Source organism: Chrysochloris asiatica, unplaced genomic scaffold, assembly GCF_000296735.1.
Source record: "Chrysochloris asiatica unplaced genomic scaffold, ChrAsi1.0 scaffold00034, whole genome shotgun sequence".
NCBI classification, from domain to species: Eukaryota; Metazoa; Chordata; class Mammalia; order Afrosoricida; family Chrysochloridae; genus Chrysochloris; species Chrysochloris asiatica.
The window spans coordinates 1,714,401-1,732,163 of record NW_006408552.1 but is presented as its reverse complement, the minus strand read 5'-3'; the positions used below and the strand labels follow the sequence as shown (position 1 = coordinate 1,732,163).

The 17,763-nt window shown below is 44.0% G+C and overlaps 1 protein-coding gene and 1 pseudogene across 1 annotated transcript in view; both read right to left on the bottom strand.

Moving 5' to 3' along the window:
• LOC102831191 overlaps nucleotides 1-10,033 on the bottom strand; it is a 21,187-nt pseudogene extending 11,154 nt beyond the window's left edge.
• COL26A1 (collagen, type XXVI, alpha 1) overlaps nucleotides 1-17,763 on the bottom strand; it is a 240,604-nt gene that overhangs the window by 88,774 nt on the left and 134,067 nt on the right. The window lies entirely within an intron of this gene.

Below are 17,763 nucleotides of genomic sequence, written 5' to 3'. Positions count from 1 at the left end.
TGTTCCCTCCTGACAATATGTCCAAAGTATGAGAGATGAAGCTTAGCCATCCTGGCCTCCAAGGAGCACTCTGGCTGTACTTCTTCCAAAACTTCTATTGGTTCTTTTGGCAGCCCATGGCAATTTTAGTATTCTCCTCCAACACCACAATTCAAAGGCATCAATTCTTCTATGGTCTTCCTTATTCACTGTCCAGCTTTCGCATCCATATGAGGTTATTGAAAGTACCATGGCCTGGGTTAGGCACACCTTAGTCCTCAAGCTGACATCTTTGCTCTTCAACACTTTAAAAGTTCCTGTGCAGCAGATTTGCCTAATGCAATATGTCGTCTGATCTCTTGACTGCTGCTATATGTGTGCAATTTAACAAACATCCTCAGCCCCTGCTCTCCAGGGGCTCAAAGGATACTGGGAGAACTTGACAAGAAACCCGATAACTTGCCATCTGTATTGCTAACTGCACACTCAGGGGGCGGGGGCAGCACCGAGGATGGTCCCACCTCTCGTGGTCAATCATCACCCAAGAAGGTTTAGGGGTGATGGAGAGTTCCTCAGTGAGGCAACATAGGGAAGAGCATTTCTGACCAAGGAACAGCCAGTGCAAAGTCACAGAGGCAGAAAGCAGTCTGGTGAGTTGCTCGATTTGCCACAGAATTACCATATGATCCAGCAATTCCACTCTAGGCAGACACCCCAAAGAACTGAAAGCTGATACACAAACAGATGCTGTCCACCCACTTTCATTGCAGCGCTATTCGCAATAGTCAAAAAGGGACAACAGCAGTATGGTCCATCACATGATATGTGGATTTAATAAAAGAGTGGTCCATGTAGACAGTGGCATATGACTCAGCCATCAGGAATCATGAAGTCCTCACACCACAGCATGACTAAACCTCGAAAACTTAAAGCTCAATAAATAAGTCACCTACAAAAGGATAAATATGATCAGATCCAACTTATATGACATTTCTGGAATGGGTGTGTGTGTAGAGACCAACAGGAGCAACAAGTGGCGCAGCAGTTAAGTGCTTGACTGTATCCCAAAAGGTCACCCACTCAGTGCTCTACGGGAGGAATTCCTGCTGATCTGCTCCCATAAGATAACAGCCCACAAAACTCTATGGGGCCGTTCTCTGTCACATGGGGTCGATATGTGTAGAGTCTACCCAACAACAACAACACAGAGGCCAGAGGTGATTAGTGGTCACCAGGGGCAGCAGGTGATTAGTGGTCACCAGGGGAGAGGAGAGGAGGAGCACTGCTTAGGGGAGACTAAGCTTCTACTAAGGGTGATGGGAAAATATGGAAAAGGATAATGGCGAGAGTTGAACAACATGATGAATGTACTTGAGTTCATAGAATTATGCATTAAAAATGTTGAAATGACAAATGTTTTGTTACATATATATTTTACCACAATCCCTTTATATATATAAAAAAAATGCTACTCCATTTTGCTGGAACGGAAAGCAAGAGTAGAGTTAAGGGCAGAGAAACATGCAGAACTGATGAGTCCGGACATCCTCCAATGGGGAAGGGAACAATGGTGGTCTCCCACATGCCAGTAGCAAGGGCCCGTCTGCCTGCTGGGGGGGGGGGGTCTCTCTGGTGGAGGGAAGGTGGAGTTGAGGGTGAGGCCAAGCAGGATCTGAGGTGACTGCTGAAAACCCCGATTCTCACTAATGGTGTTGCTGAGACCACAGGACACCTTAGAGACTAAAACACCAGGTGGCTGCTGTCACCCAGGGCATTTGCCAGGAAGCCTTGGGTGGGCAGAGGCTATGGATCTCAGGAAGCCAGCCCAGACCCTGGGTTCCCATGGTAACACCGGAAGCACCAAGGTGCACATCTCATCCACATGCAGGAAAGGAGGGCGTGCCAAGTGGCCAAGGTCCCCTCCCACCCCTGGCTGTTCAGGAATTGCGGGAAAAGCAGATTGAAAAGGAGTCCATCACTGAATACATGAGACTGTATGTGTTATCACTTCCAGAAAGAAGTCAAGTCAGGCTTCTCTAGGATGATCCTGAGGGTGGCAGCCACAGGGCAGGTTCCCATTCCTCTCCAACCCAAGGCCTCACAGACCTCTCAGGACCCCTGGATGCAGCTAGCAGAGAACTTAGAGGGATATCCACACAGGGGTCAAACACCTTCCGACCTCACCTGTGAGATCTTGCACTCACCGATGTGTTTCAGGCCCACATTTTTCAGCTCTACTGTGGCTGTGATGAGGATTAGGATCAGGCACCAGTAAGTAGGAGAGAGGCTCGCAGAAGAATGCTGGTTTGGATGCAAGCCTGCAGACCACAGCAGCCCTAGGTAACTGAGACCTCTGGAGGAGAGTGGGCATTGTCTGTGAAGAGACGCCATCTTGGCCCCATCACCCCATAAGTTCACAGTGTCTGAGTAAAAGGTATGAGGCTCACAGGTTTGCAGGGCTTGGCCTTGTTCTGAGGATGCCACCATTCTCCCCTCCCCAGTATTAGGCCCTCTGTCAGCAGAGCCTGAGGTTTGGGGCTCAGTGAGAACTGTGTGGGGAGCAAATCCTACCAGAGCTGTGAATGATGCCACAGTCCTGGAGGCCCAGGAAGAAGAACTTAATAAGCAGAAGACAAAATTGTTAACAAAGCTCCCTACAGGGAACCCATCCATCTCCTAGCTACTAAGCACAAACGGGACCCAAACAACCATTCCTATAGTCCCCGAGGATGGGCACTGGACAGATGGCCCCGTCAGCCACCAGCTCTGCCCAGCCTGGGTCACCACAGTATGGACTAGGGAGCCTGAGCTTCTCATCCAAGTCCAATGGCACCTGATGGCCAATGACCTTGGCCAATGTCTTCCTATCTCCTGGTGTGGGTGTAACGTGATCGTTGCTTGGACCCCAGCCCCAGCCAGGAGGTCTGGAAATGCTAGCTCTGCAGTTAGACCACTTTATGATTTCTGGCCAGTTCAGTCCTGTTCAGTGCATTGGCCCTGAAAATTACCACCCAAATTGCCACCCAACTAGTCTCAATATGTGATGATCTTGATGTATTTGAGTTGTGGTGTTGGTGAAGAATATTGACTATATTATGGATTGTCAGAAGAATAAACAAATCAGTCCATGAAAAAATGCAACCAGAATGCTCCTTAGAAGTGAAGCTGGCAAGATTGTCACTTGTCTACTTTGGAGACATCATCAGAAAGGACCAATTGTTTAAAAGGACATCATGTTTGGCCAATAAAACAAGGGAACTATTCAATGAGATGGACTGACACACAACCACAGAAGGAGACTCAAACATACTAATGCTCATGAAGATGGCGTAAGATCGACAATGTTTCATTCTGTTATAAAGATCTCCATAAGTGGGACCAATTCCATCCACAGCAACGACAACAACCACCTGGGCCTCAGCGAAGATCACAATTAAAAAACAAGCAGGAGAGAAAGCAGACTCCCTGATCTGTAGGCGAAAGCCCAAGTCCTATCCAACCTCCGTGCCAGGATTGACCCCATGGGTTCTACCTGCCAAGCTCATGTCCACATGCACCCCACCCCACTCACCCACTCCACTGCTGCCTGCGAGGCTGTCCCTATGGAATTGTGACCTCGGAATCCTTTTCTTAATCACTGAGGGGAGCTGTCATCACACTGACCACACCCCACCCCTGGCAGCTCACCCAACAGGTGCTCCCCAGCTTCTGCTGGAAACCTCGTGAGATGGGGGCTCACTCCCCAGAAAGGCAGCTAGATTTGAACTCCTGTGCGCTTTGGGTTGAATCTGTGTAGCTGCCCCTTTCTTTGCCCTGGTGGCACTGTAGGATAAGTACTGGACAGTGAACCACAACGTCAGTGGTTCAAGCCCATCAGCCACTCCAACCACTTCCATAAAGATTTATAACTCTGAAAACCCTATCTAGGGGTGGCTATGAGTCGAAACCAACCTGATGGCACTTAACAACAACAACCCCTTTCTTTACATTTGTTCCTGTCTTCCCAATACAATTTTAAATCCAACCCCCAACTGCTGGTTCATGTTCTGGAAAGGCGTGGATGCCTCCTAACTGGAAGAGACGCCCACTGGTATTTTACAGGCCACTGGGGGGATGGGTGTATTCACACTAGAATCTCAGAGGCTCATTGAGAGATCCTTGCCCCCCAAAAGGTTGTCCTGGCCCACATTCTGTGGGTAGAATGCATGTCTGCTTCCTTTCTTCTCTCCCACTCACAGCTCCACATTTCCACCCCACCCCCACATCCAAAGCATTCGTGCAATTCTACGGTCACATGGCCCAGCCCCTGATGTCTGGACTAATCTACACTTGACTTTTCAAAGACCTTTCTAGAGCAACAGAAACTGTCTTCCCCTGCTGCACCCACATTTCAGCAGAGACCCTCATCTCCTCCAACCCAGGCTGCCCACGCTGGAGTGGGTGCCATAAGAACTTTGTCTTATACCTGAAGCCTGCACCCTAGAGCTCTGGGGAAGGCCCACTCCCTGGGAAGTGATCTAAGGCTGCCAAAAGAGTCCTAGGGAATTCACAAGTTTAGGCTCTGGCCTGGTCACCCCTGTGTATTGAAGGAGGAGCCCAGCAGATGTATGCTGAGAGCTCTCTGGCCTTCAGACACACCAGCAGCAGTGAGACCAGCACTTTGTGACCAGGGCCAACCACAGTGAGTGTTTTCCAGAAAGGAAAAAGACAGGTGACATCTGTGGAAATTTACTGCCCAATACACCATGATGGAAGATGCCGAAAGATTCTTGTCTGACACCAAGACCCTTCCAGACTGAAGCCACTCCAGTTGGGATGGAGTATCAAAGAGCTTGGAATCTCATCAGCAAGACCACGCTGTCTGCTTAAGCTGAGAGCAAGAGCAGATGCTGAACAGAAGAGGCCCTCAGCCCGTTCCCCTCAGGCTAGGAGTGGGGCTCAGGATTCACAGGCCATTCCAGGGAAGAGGCAGGTGTGAGAAGTGCCCAAGTGGGGAGGGACTATGAAATGTTCTCTTCAATGGAACCTGCCAGCAAGCTGGCAGCAGCAGCAGAACCCTCTTTCTCCCCATCAATCTACCTGTGCCTCCCTCACTGGCTCTGGCAGAGCCCCCACAAATAAAGCCAGCATTTCTCCAAGACTCAGATACTTGCTTGCAGAATGGGGTAACCATGCGTCCACCATCTACACCTCACTTCTCCCACACTTGAAACCTGCCTTTCCCATCATTTATTTATCCAACAAACTTATCAGGTATCAGCTGGGCCAATTGCTGAGCTGGGGAAATGGGACTAAATGTGCCCGCATGGAATCCACCCAATGAGAAGACTCTCTGGGCAGCAGCTGACCTCACAGATTGGAGGGGACCCTGGAGGCAAGGAGGCTGAGGCAGGGAAGGTAGGCAGTTTCCCTAAGACGTTAAACCAAGAAAGGGTCATGGCTAAAGATTCAAAACGATTGTTGTCCTTTTCTGGAAGCTGAGAGATATTCCAGTCTCCTTATGTGCTGGTGGGAAGAATTCAGCAGGTAAGAATGGTGGGGTCTGTAGGAGAGGGGCTGCCCAATGGAGACAAGCCTGAGAAGTGAGCCACATCAGACCCAGAGGGCTGTGAACTGGGGGAGGGCCTCCCCTTCCCGACCCCCCTTGAGTCTCATATACCTCAACCACGTCTCCAGACCAGTCCATTTCACAGTATCAGGATGACTTGCTCACTCCTCACACAGGCTGGGACCTTGGAGCTCCCTTTTGGTTTCTGTGTCCCAAGCGCCTCCTACAATGCCTGGAACCTCCTAAATCAAAAACCAGTTGCCATCAAGTTGATTCTAACTCCTGGCGACCCCAGGTGTGTCGGAGTAGAAGTGTGCTCCATTGGGTTTTCAATGGCTGGTTTTTTCAGAAAAGGATGTCCAGCCCTTTCTGCCAAGGTGCTTTTGGGGAGATGTTAGCCTCAACCTTTTCACTAGTAGCCAAGCACACTGCCCATTTGTACCACCCCAGGGACTCAGAAAGAATACACATGGAGGGGATTGTAACCATGGCAATGAGACGATATACAATAGAATGAACGTAAAACCAATGTTCTCCCATGTAAACTATCACATAATTCACAATAAAACATAAAAAAAAAAAGAATACAGCAAGAATGTTCTTTAAAAGCAAGGCTGGAGAGACTTTGTCTCTCGTATTTTGGACGTGTTGTCAGGAGGGACCGGTCCCTGGAGAAGGACATCATGCTTGGTAAATGGATGGTCAGTGAGAAAGAGGAAGACCCCCAATGAGATGGACTGATACAGTGGCAGCAACAATGGGCTCTAACCTAACAATTGTGAGGATGGTGTAGGACTGGGAAGTGTTTGGTTGTGCACGGGATCACTTTGCGTAAGAACTCATTTTGATGGCTGCTAATAGCAACAACAGAGCCCTAGTGTGGCACTGTGGGTTAATGCACTGGACTGCAAACAATGTCGGTATCAATGGCAAGGTCGGTGGTTCAAGCTCACCAGCCGCTCCTCAGAAACCCTACACAGGGTTGCTATGGGTCGGAACCAACTCGATGACACCCAACAACAACAACAATGGTAACAACAGACTCCTGGTGTGGCACTGTAGGATCAGCACTGGACTGCAAACCACAGGTCGGCAGTTCAAACCCACCAGTGTCTCTTCAGAAACCCTATACAGGGTTGCTATGAGTCAGAACTGACTCAATGGCACTTAACAACAACAATGACAACAATAGGCACTCAGTTAATTTGAAGAAATGGCCCTACTTGCTTGTACCACAGAAGGCAAGTCTCAGAGACATCATCAGAGTGACTTCAAATCCTTCAGACTAAATTGCTGAGCTCTGCAGATTGGTCAGGAGGCCGCAGACTCCTCCCGGGAGAACTTCTTCTAGCTTTGAATCCTCAGCCATTCAAAACACAAACACATTCATACACAGAGCCAGAGCCAAGGCTGAAATGTCAGCATTGTGTTGGATGCAAATCAATCAACTCAGTGTTTGGATGCACTAGCTCAGCCACCTTACCCCAGGCCTGCCTTCACCCAGATGGGGGCCAAGGGGATTCATTTCCTGTCTGGGCCAGAACTTCAGTTGGGAAAAAAAAAAAAAAAAAAAGGCACTCCCACCCCCACCCCTACCCAACTTAAGTTAAACTTCTCATCTCCTGATAGTTGAATCTATCAGCTTTATGGCCTATCTCCCCATAGCACAAAGCCTGGGAAATGCGAGAAATTGGGCCACCTTAGATATTCCAGCAACGAGCTGCTCCAGAATCCACTGACCTATACCTTGTGCCGAGACAAGTGTGAGTGAGATTTCCCAAGACTTCAATAATTCTGGGTGTCTTACGGTAAAGAGCACCTACTCACGAGCAATAAGACTCAGATTCCGGTTCCGGGTTTGTCGCTTCTTAGTGGAAGGGCCTGAGCCAAGTCTTTTCTCCCCTCTGAGCTTTAGGTTCTAAACAGTAAAATGCCATTTTGATGGGGAAAAATACTCACAGGATAATATGATGCTGATCAATGTGATGATGCCACCTCTTCTGACGCCAGAGTATGCTAACTGGAGGGGTAACCCGCTGGTGGAATAGGAGTTAAGTAGCTTCTTTTAAAACTAAATCTATTTTATAAAGATAATTCAAAAATGGCTGCAACAGTACATTGACAAGGAACTGCCAGAGATTCAAACCAGGTTTGGACAAGGATGTGGAACAAGGAACATCATGGCTGATGTCAGATGGATCTTGGCTGAAAGCAGAGACTACCAGAAAGTTGTTTACTTGTGCTTTATTGACTACAAAAAGGTTTTCGATTGTGTGGATCATGACAAGCTATGGACAACATTGCAGAGAATGATTATTCCAGAACACTTAATTGTGCTCATGAGAAACCTGTCCATAGACCAAGAAGCAGTTGTCCAAACAGAACAAAGGGACACTGAATGGTTCAAAATCAGGAAAGGTGTGTGTCAGGGTTATATTTTTTTTATCATACTTATTCAGTCTGTATGCTGAGCAAATAATCTGAGAAGCTGGATTATATGAAGAAGAACGTGGCATCAGGATTGGAGGAGGACTCGTTAACAACCCGCAATGTGTATGTAGATGATCCAACTTGCTTGCTGAAAACAAAGAGGACTTAATATACTTACTGATGAAGATCAAACACTACAGCTGTCAGTATGGGTTGCACCTCAATGTAATGAAAACAAAAATCCTCACAACTGGACCAAAAAGTAACATCATAATAAACAGAGGAAAAATGAAGTGGTCAAAGACTTCATTTTGCTTGGATCCACTGTCAACAGTCATGGAAAAAGCAGTCAAGAAATTAAATGATGTATTGCATTAGGCAAATCTGCACAAGACGTCTTTAAAGTATTCAGGAGCAGAAATACCAGTTTGAGGACTGAAGTACGCCTGACCCAAGTTACGGTCTTTTCAATAGCTTCATATACGCATGCAAGTTGGACAATGAATAAGGAAGACCATAGAAGAATAGAAGCATTTGAATTATGGTGTTGGAGAAGAATATTTAAAGTACTATGGACTGCCACCAGGAACAGAGGACTCTAGGACCATCAAGGGAGAAGAGTACAAGTGGAATGTGGGCCCCTATCCAGAGAAGCAGCAACACCAGGGATGGAGATAGAGATGAGGATATAGAGAGAGGGAGCAGCTGAGGACTCTAGATTCATGGAAAGAGAAAGGCTGTGTGCTGGCGGCCAGGAGGCAGGCTTGCAGAATGTGCCCTTTGGTTGTTTAAATGATTATATATTCCTGAGTGTTTTTGTGTGTACACTCCCCAACACACACACACACACACAAAAAAAAAAAAAAACAGAGGGAATAAAAACAAATACTGTTGAATGATGATGCACAGAGGAGATTGTAATCATTGCAATGAAATGATGAATGTAAAACTGATGTTCCCTGTGTAAACTATCACTCAATTTACAATAAAACTTAAAACAAACAAAAAACTTGATGTTCTCCCATGTAAACTATCACTCAATTCACAATAAAAACTTAAACAACAACAACAACAAAAAAAACTAAATCTAAAGGACTTCTGGAAAGATGACAGACTAGGCAGATGCTCTACACGGACCCTCTACAATAAAGAGACGAGAGACCAAATGAAACAGACACAGATGAGAATCCCAGAACCCTGAACTTCCGAGGAAAGGTTGAAGAAGTGGACTGAGTGCTTGTTGGGATGAGAAGCTGAGCAGGGACAGCGAGAGAGGGAGACTGACTGGTGAACGGCCAGCCCTACACAGCATGACCATCTTATGAGCAGCTTTGCAGCAGAAGGTAGCTTGGCAGAGCAGATACACACAGGTAAAGGGAAAGGTGCGAATCCTTCTTTTTTGCCATGCTCCCCTGATGATCAGAGAGGTGGCCAACTCTTATCCTTATCCCAGATCATCCAAGGACCAAGTATTCGTCTTCTGGGGTCCAAGTATTTTTTGTACAAGTCAACCCTCTTCCCTGCTGGGATGATGAACACGTTTCCAAAGGACACCAGTGGGAACACAGCTGGATTCAGGTGCTGTATTGAGATGTTCCATTCACTTCCATGTTGGTGGCAGTTTGTGACCTGAATGTCTTGATAGGGGAGGTCATATTTTGGAATATTTTTAGGATCAATAAGAGCTTTCGACAATATTTTCCTCTCATTGTACCTCAATAGATTATTTCAATCAAACATAAGAAGTCTTGGTTTTGAAATTTCCTCCCAAACTTTGAGTGATCCATGAACCTATAAGCCACTTTCATGTGCTGGCCATTGAAAAAAAACATAGTACATGGAATAGAACTGATGTGAAAACACTGAGTGTACACCGGAGTCTGGTCCACATCTCCCAGGTATATAGCAACCATTGTACTCCAATCAGACGGGGTCTTGGTAAGAATATCATCTAACTGCAGATAGATAGGATCCTCATCTCTCCCAAGCCAGAGAATCAACACCTTCTCCGCAACTCCTTTTATTGCCTGGTCTACTTCATTTTTGCTGGCCCATCTTAGGCAACAGGAAGCTCATCTTGAAGTAGTCCAAATTGTCACAGTCCATCTTTACTTGTTCAAGTCACCTTCTGGATCTCCTCCACTTCAGGGTGGTCAGCAAATGTGATCCCTTCATGGACGAGCCGGGACACAGGTGGAGCTTATCTTCAGCCACCACTTAGGTGGCGACACTAACCCCAAGTAACCAAGAGGTTGTGGTCTAGCAGCCTTCAGGAGACCATGTCCAGTCTTTTTAGTGATTCTTAAGTGTTTTTTAAATTATTATTATTTCTTTTTTTTATTTTCTTCTGTTTCTCTTCTAAAGATCCCTGTTTTTCTTTTGTCTTTATACTTATTACATTCTTTTTTCTGGTTGCTGAATATTTTCTCTTTTCACTGGTCTTTGCTTGTTTATTCTCTTTTGTTTTCTTGTGTATCTGGGGTGGGGGGTTAGTGTTCTTCCCACCTGTCAAGAGGCAGCAACTTTGCCCACACAGTCTAGCCACAATAATACATTCTGTAGCTCCACCTGCTAGGTAAAAGTAAATACCAGTTCCTATCTTACCAGTCAAGTTCACCCTAAACTGAGGTGGCCAATCGTAAACAAAAATGGCATACACATTTCCATATTCTAACCACACCCACAGACACTTGGTAAGAAGCTAAGAACAAATCAACATACACTCATCAATTAAATACAAATACAACAAACCCACAATGCCTCAGAGACAATACACAAAGAAACAAGATGGAATGGCTCGAACAAATGACCAAGATGCAGAGCTACAAAATGTTTCTGAGGAAGAAAAGGTAATGGACCTAACTGAAAAATAATTCAAAGGAATGACATTTAGGTGAAGGAGTCACAGAAAGATCAAGGAAAGCAAAGAGAAACAGAAAAAACTTTAGAATTATTCAGGAAGATACTACAAGAACAAACAGACAAAATAAATGCAAATTTTGAGATAATACAAAACCTACAACTAGAAATACAGAAGATGAATTCTAAGATTTCAGAAATGGACAATCCATTGAAAGGGAAAAGGAATAGATTTAAAGCAATGGAAACCTGAATTAGTGTGCTTGAAGATAAATCTCTCAATAATAGTATGCTAGACGAATAATATGAAAAAATCTGAAGAAAGCCTAAAATTTGTGTGGGACACCATGAAGAGGAACAACTTATGGGTGATCAGAATTCCAGAATAGGAAGAGACTATAAAAATCACGGAGAAAATTGTCAAAGAGTTGTTAGAAGAAAACTTCCCTAACATCATGAAAAGACAAGAAGATGTGCTTGAAAGAAGCTGAATGAACCCCAAACAGGATAGATCCCAAAAGAAAATCACCAAGACATATCATAATCAAACTTGCCAAAGACAAAGACAAAGACCAACAAAAAGTTCAAGTTAGCTACAAACAAGAACCAGTAAGACTAAGCTCTGATTTCACAGCAAAAACCATGCAGCCAAGAAGGCAATGGAATGAAAAATGCAAAACTCTGAAAGACAAAAATACGAACCAAGTATCATATACCCAGCAAAGCCGTCCCTCAAACATGACAGTGAAATTAAGACATTTCCTGATGAACAGAAATTAAAGAAATTTGTAATAAACAGATCAATTTTACAAAAAAACTCCAAAGGGTGTTCTTGGGACTGAGAACCAACTACAGCAGCAGACAACAACCTGAGGTTACCTTCAGGACAACACCACCCAGAACTCAATCCAGATATGTTGTTGTTGTTAATTTCTGTCCAGTCAGTTCCAACCCACTGCAACCCTGTATAGGGTTTCCGAGGAGCAGCTGGTGAGCTTGAACCATTGACATTACGGTTCAAACCAACTTTGTACACTAGCATATTAACCCACAGCACCACACCAATCCAGATATAGAAGTATTTAAAGTAAAACAAACCTACAAGACTGAAAATAGGGAACCCGGGATATCAATGTATAATGAAGTCAACTGCAAAACAAAAAGATGAAATAGAGTAGATACAGAACTTCTAAACGACAAGAAAGTCAAGTTGACTTCAAGATAAAACAGCTTGTTTTAAATTGGGAAAATTAAAAAATTAATTATAGATTTTTTTATAATCTTAAAATAAATTAACCTGTAATTTACCCTGAAATTTAATAACCTGCACATCAAAATTTAAAAAGGGGAAAATTAGAAACATTTAGTAAACATTAACACAACAGAAATGAAAATGAAAAGAATCCCACAAACAAAATGAACTCAGTGCAGAAAATTACAAGGAACAAGAAATCAGAAGCACACCCCCACACAAAACACAGCAAAATGACAGCAATCAATTCATACCTATAGATATTTATACTGAATGTAGATGGTTTAAAGGTACCAGTCAACAGACAGAAAGCAGAATGGATTAGAAAACAGGATCCTTCAATATGCTGTCTATAAGAGACACATCAAAAGACAGAAACAGTCTAAATGTCCATCGACAGAGAATGGTTAAACAAACTTTGGTACATTCACACAGTGGAATACTACGCAAGGCTGAAAAATAACAATGAATCTACCTCAACGAAAACACCTCACAACATGGATGAACCTGGAGGACATTATGCTGAATGAAATTAGTCAATCATGAAAGGACAAATATTTTTGACATCAATGTTATAAAAAGTTACAAAAAGATTTTCTTAATAAAGGAAAGAATCTAGGATAGTTATAGGGGGAGGTGCAGAGGGAAAATTATTCACGGGTTAGAGGTAAACCCGTGTTGACATGGATGACAGGGCAGGCAATCTACAACAAGAGGGAGGCTAGCAGAGGAAAGATGAAGGTAGCAAGAGACACAGGGAGGAATGCAATAGTTAAAGTGAATAGACGTAAATGCTGTTAACTGTTGGTACATGGAGGGGATTGCAATCATTGTAAAGAACCAAAGAGTATTTGTTGAATGTAAAACTGATGATCTTCTCGGTAAACCTTCACTCAAATCACAATGAGATATTTAAAACCAAACAAACAATTAAACTTAGTAGTGAAGCAATGGTCCTTTGTCCCAAGCTTCATGCTGACTCCTTTGGCCACCACTGGCAGGAATCACAAAGTCCTGGTGTGGTGCTGCAGGAAAATGCACTGGACCATAAGGTCAGTTTGAACCGCAAGGTCAGTGGTTCAAACCAGGCTCCCAATTCAGAGTCAGTGAATAGATTTTACAGAATTGTAAGTACCAGGCACTATGATGAGCACCACAAAAAGGAGAGAGATGGTGAAGATACTCTTCCTGCCCCCCAGAACCTTATGGTGTATCAGTGATGCTGTAACCAGGAACAAAAATGGCGTGAGGGCAGCGTTAGATCTCGTCTAACCTTAGGGTGAGGGAAGAGAATCAAGGTATCAAGGTCATCAGAATCAGCCACCCAAAAAATGCTCATTCCGAGGAGGCAGAGATCAGACATCCCTCCACTCTCCTTTTTTTTGCTAATACCAATACTGATGTCAACCATCCCTTCCACGGTATTCTCTACTTCTCTGCAGACTGGGAGCATTCTTTGTAATGGCCACACAGAAGCCACAGACAATGGGGTTTATTATAAGGGTAAAAGGTTACAGTTCAGGCTCAGGGATGCTCAAGATACAATTCTTCCATCAAGACAGTCTCTTCTCAGCCTCTCTCCGGCCCTTGGCCCTTTGGCCTGGATCCTGCCTGCCCCAGAAAGCGTTCCAAAGTACTCCACAATCCTAGTGAACTTAGTTCCCCAACCCTGATTACGTGCTTGGAGGCACCCTACTCGGCTGGCAAACCTCCTGAAGGCACTCAGCTTTCTCCATCTGAGGGATGAGAAGCCCACCACGCTCTCTTGCCAGGCTCTGGAGTCTGCCACCATTTCTCTGTCACATTCTCTCACGATTTCTCGTCACCTCGGGTGCCACATCTCACTGTCTCCCGGCCAAGGCGATTCAGTGCAGGAATCTCAAGACCAAGGATGTGCTCCACTCCTGCTCTTCCTTCCTGGTGGCAGTGAGGTCTGTCTTTTTGTCTCTGGGATAGCTCATTTTAAACCTAGTGGGAGTGCACTAATGTTTTATTTGCTGATCAAAGAGCCCTAGTGGCACTGTAGGGTAAGCATTTAACTGCTAGCCACAGAGCCAGAATTGCCTTGGTGGCAGTGGGTTTGGCTTTAATGGGTTTGGCATGGTAAAACATTAAGGTGTCATACACTTCATTTGCATGCCACGAGGATACCACTGAGTCTCCTTGGTGGTCTTCAAGCACTTCACATTTGCATAGTCCTACCTAGTCCTGGTGTGACACTGTGGGATAAGCACTGGACTGCTGACCACAAGGTTGGCAATTCAAACCCATCAGCCGCTCCTTGGAAACCCTATACAACACGCCTATGTGTCAGAACCAACTCAGCAGCACTTAACAACAGCCATCCAGCCATTTAGTGGGTGTGACAAAGACTACAGCTAGAAGGACCATCTCAAGTCATGCATTGTACTACGGCACAGTCTTGCTGGTAGCTGATGTGGCAACATGAGTTAAAAGGCTTGACATTGTGTATGCCCTTTTCTTTCAAAAGTTTTTCTTTTAGAAAGTTATTTTAGGGAAATTATTAAAGATGTGGGAAAAGATTGAGCTAAAAAGGAGTTCACAAAAAGCTCTAGTCCCAGTAATGGTGAAGTAGCTTGGATCAGACTAGCACCACCTCAAAGAAAATTGATCAATTCTAGATAAAATTTATTTTTAAAAGAATAGCCTTTTGAAGTGTATCTATTTGCATGATCCTAGGAGACCTGGTGTGGCGCTGTGGGTTAATGCGCCAGACTGCAAAGCCATTTGAACTGCAAGGTCGGTGGTTCAAGCTCACCAGCTGCTCCACGGAAACCCTATTCAGGGTCGCTATGGGTTGGAACTGACTTGATGGCACTTAACAACAACAACAACAACAATATATAGAAAATCCCAAAGAATCAATAGGAAATCTACTAGAGGTAACCAGTGAATTCAGCAAAATTGCAGGGCCCAAGACTAATATGGAAAAATCAGTTGTTTTGAAACGCCAGCAATGAATTATCAGAAAAGCAAATTAAGAAAAAAGTTTCAGTTATAGTATCATCTAAAAGAATAAAACACCTAGGATGAATTCAACCAGGGAGGTGGAAGTCTTTTCCACTGAAAACTATAAAATGTTGCTGGAAGAAATTAAAGGCAAAGAAATAGAAAGATATCCTGTGCTCAAGGATTAGAAGACTTAATATTGTTAAGAGGCCAGTATTACCTAAAGCAATCTATAAATTTGATGCAATCCCTATCAAAATTCCAGCAGCCCTGTTTTTACAGCAACGAAAAAAGCCAATTCTCAAATTCATATGAAATTGCAAAGGACCTTTAATAACCCAAACAACTTTGGGTTATTAAAGAAAGAGAGAAAAAGAAGCACAAAGTGGGAGAATTCACATTTCCCCATCTCAAAACATACTATAAAGTAACAGGAACAGGAAAAATCTGGTACTGCTAGAAGGATAAACCTATACATTTATGGTTAGTTGATTTCCACGAAGGTGCTAAGTCTATTCAACTGGGGTTGGGGGACAGAATATTCTCTTCAATAAATGGTGGTGGGACAGTGGGCTCCACACAGGCAAAAAGTTGGACCTGTACCTCACATCAGATCCAAAAATTAACTGAAAATGAATAAATGACTTAAGTGAAAGAATTTAAATCATAAACTCTTAGAATAAAATATAACCTAGCTTTTGACAGTGGAGTCTTAGATATGATACCAAAAGCATGAGCCATGAAGAACAAAATAAATAAGACTTCAAAATAAAATCAATCAACTTTGTGACTTTGCTTTCACAAGAAAGCAGAGACACAGCCTACATAATGGGAGAAAAATTTGGTAATCACATATCGGACAAGGGTTTAATATCCAGATTATATAAAGAATGTTTAAAATTCAGCAACAAAAAAACACGCAACCAAATCTAAAACAGGGCAAAGGAATTGCATAGGAAGTTCTCCAAATAAAATATACAAATGGCTAATAAACACATGAGAAGATGCTCAGCATCATTAATCATTATTGCTAAGTGCCTTGGGTCGGTGGCAACTCCTAGGGACCCTGAATAGGGTTTCTGAGGCTATAAATCTTTATGGGAGCAGAAAGCCTCATCTTTCTCCTTGGCGCTGCTGGGGTGGGGGTGGGGGGTGTGACTATCAGGCATTGTGATTAGCAGTCCAGTGCTTATCCTACAGAGCCACAGCACTCCCTTCATTAGTCGTTGCTGTGAAGTGCTGTTGAGTTGGTTCCAACTCATAGCGACCCTGTATAGGGTTTCCAAGGAGGGGCTGTTGGGTTAGAACCTCCAACCTTGCAGTTAGCAGGCCAGTGCTTGTCCTGCAGTACCACACCAGGACTCATTAGTCATTTATTGTTGTTGTGAAGTGTTGTCAAGTTGGTTCCAACTCATAGCAACCCTGTATAGGGTTTCCAAAGAGCAGCTGGTGAGTTTGAACTGCCCACCTTGTAGTTTGAGTGCTTATCCTAGGAAATGCAAATCAAACTCAGGATGAGATACCATTTCACATGCACTAGAATGGCGAGTATCACAAAAACAGAAAATAATGGATATGGAGAAATTGGACCGCTACCCATTGCTGATAGGAATGTAACAGGGCACAAAAATTTCAACACAAAATTACCACTTGACCTAGAATTCCTCTCCCAGCAAAAATAAAAATAAAAACAAGGACTCAAATAGATACAACAGTGTTCATGGCAGCATTATTCATAATATCCGAAAGGTGGAAACAACCCAAGTGCCCATCAACTGATGAATGGATAAACAAGGTGTGGCATATACACATACGTTGCTGTTGTTCAGTGTTGTCAAGTCTGCTCTGACTCATATCCATGCTGTGCAGTAGTCCCAAGGCTTTAAATCTTCGTGGATCAGAAAGTCTCATCTTTCTCCTGTGGAGCAACTGATGGACTCGAACCATGGACCTTCTGGTTCACAGTCCAGTGCTTTTATACCTATGTTCTTGTTAAGTGCTGTCGAGTCGGTTCTGGCTCATAGCGACCCTGTATAGGGTGTCCAAGGAGCAGCTGGTGAGTTTGAATCGTCGACTTTTGCAATTCAAACTGACCTTGTAGTCCAGTGCTTATCCTACAGCGCCACACCAGGACTTCATTTATATATACATATGGATGTTGCTGTTGTTGTTGTTGTTGTTGTTGTTAAGTGCCATCGAGTCGGTTCCGACCCATAGCAACCCTGAACAGGGTTTCCAAGGCTGTAAATCTTTACGGGAGCAGAAAGCCTCATCTTTCTCCCACGAAGCAGCTGGTAGTTTCAAACTGCTGACCTTGTGGTTCACAGCCCGATTCATAACCACTATGCTACCAGAGCTCCTTATACATATGGATAATGGAGCATTATTTAAATGCAAAGAGAAATGAAGTTCTGACCCAGCCTACATCATAGATGAAGCCTGAACACCTTATGCTAAACGCAGTAAGTCAGAAACAAAAAGGCAAAACTTGTATATAGATCTCACTTAAATGAAATATCTAGAATAGGTAAATGGATAGTGGTGTAAATCAAAGATCATCGAAGTCTTCCGAGAAGGGTTAGAAAGATGGAAACACTGCCTTCAGAAGTGTCAGATCTAGATGAAGGATCTTTCAAGAATCAAATGCTTCCCATCTTGATATTTTTGTTTAATAAAGGCTTAGTAGCAATACATTTTGTCTTGTTCTTTTTGTTGTTGTTAGGTG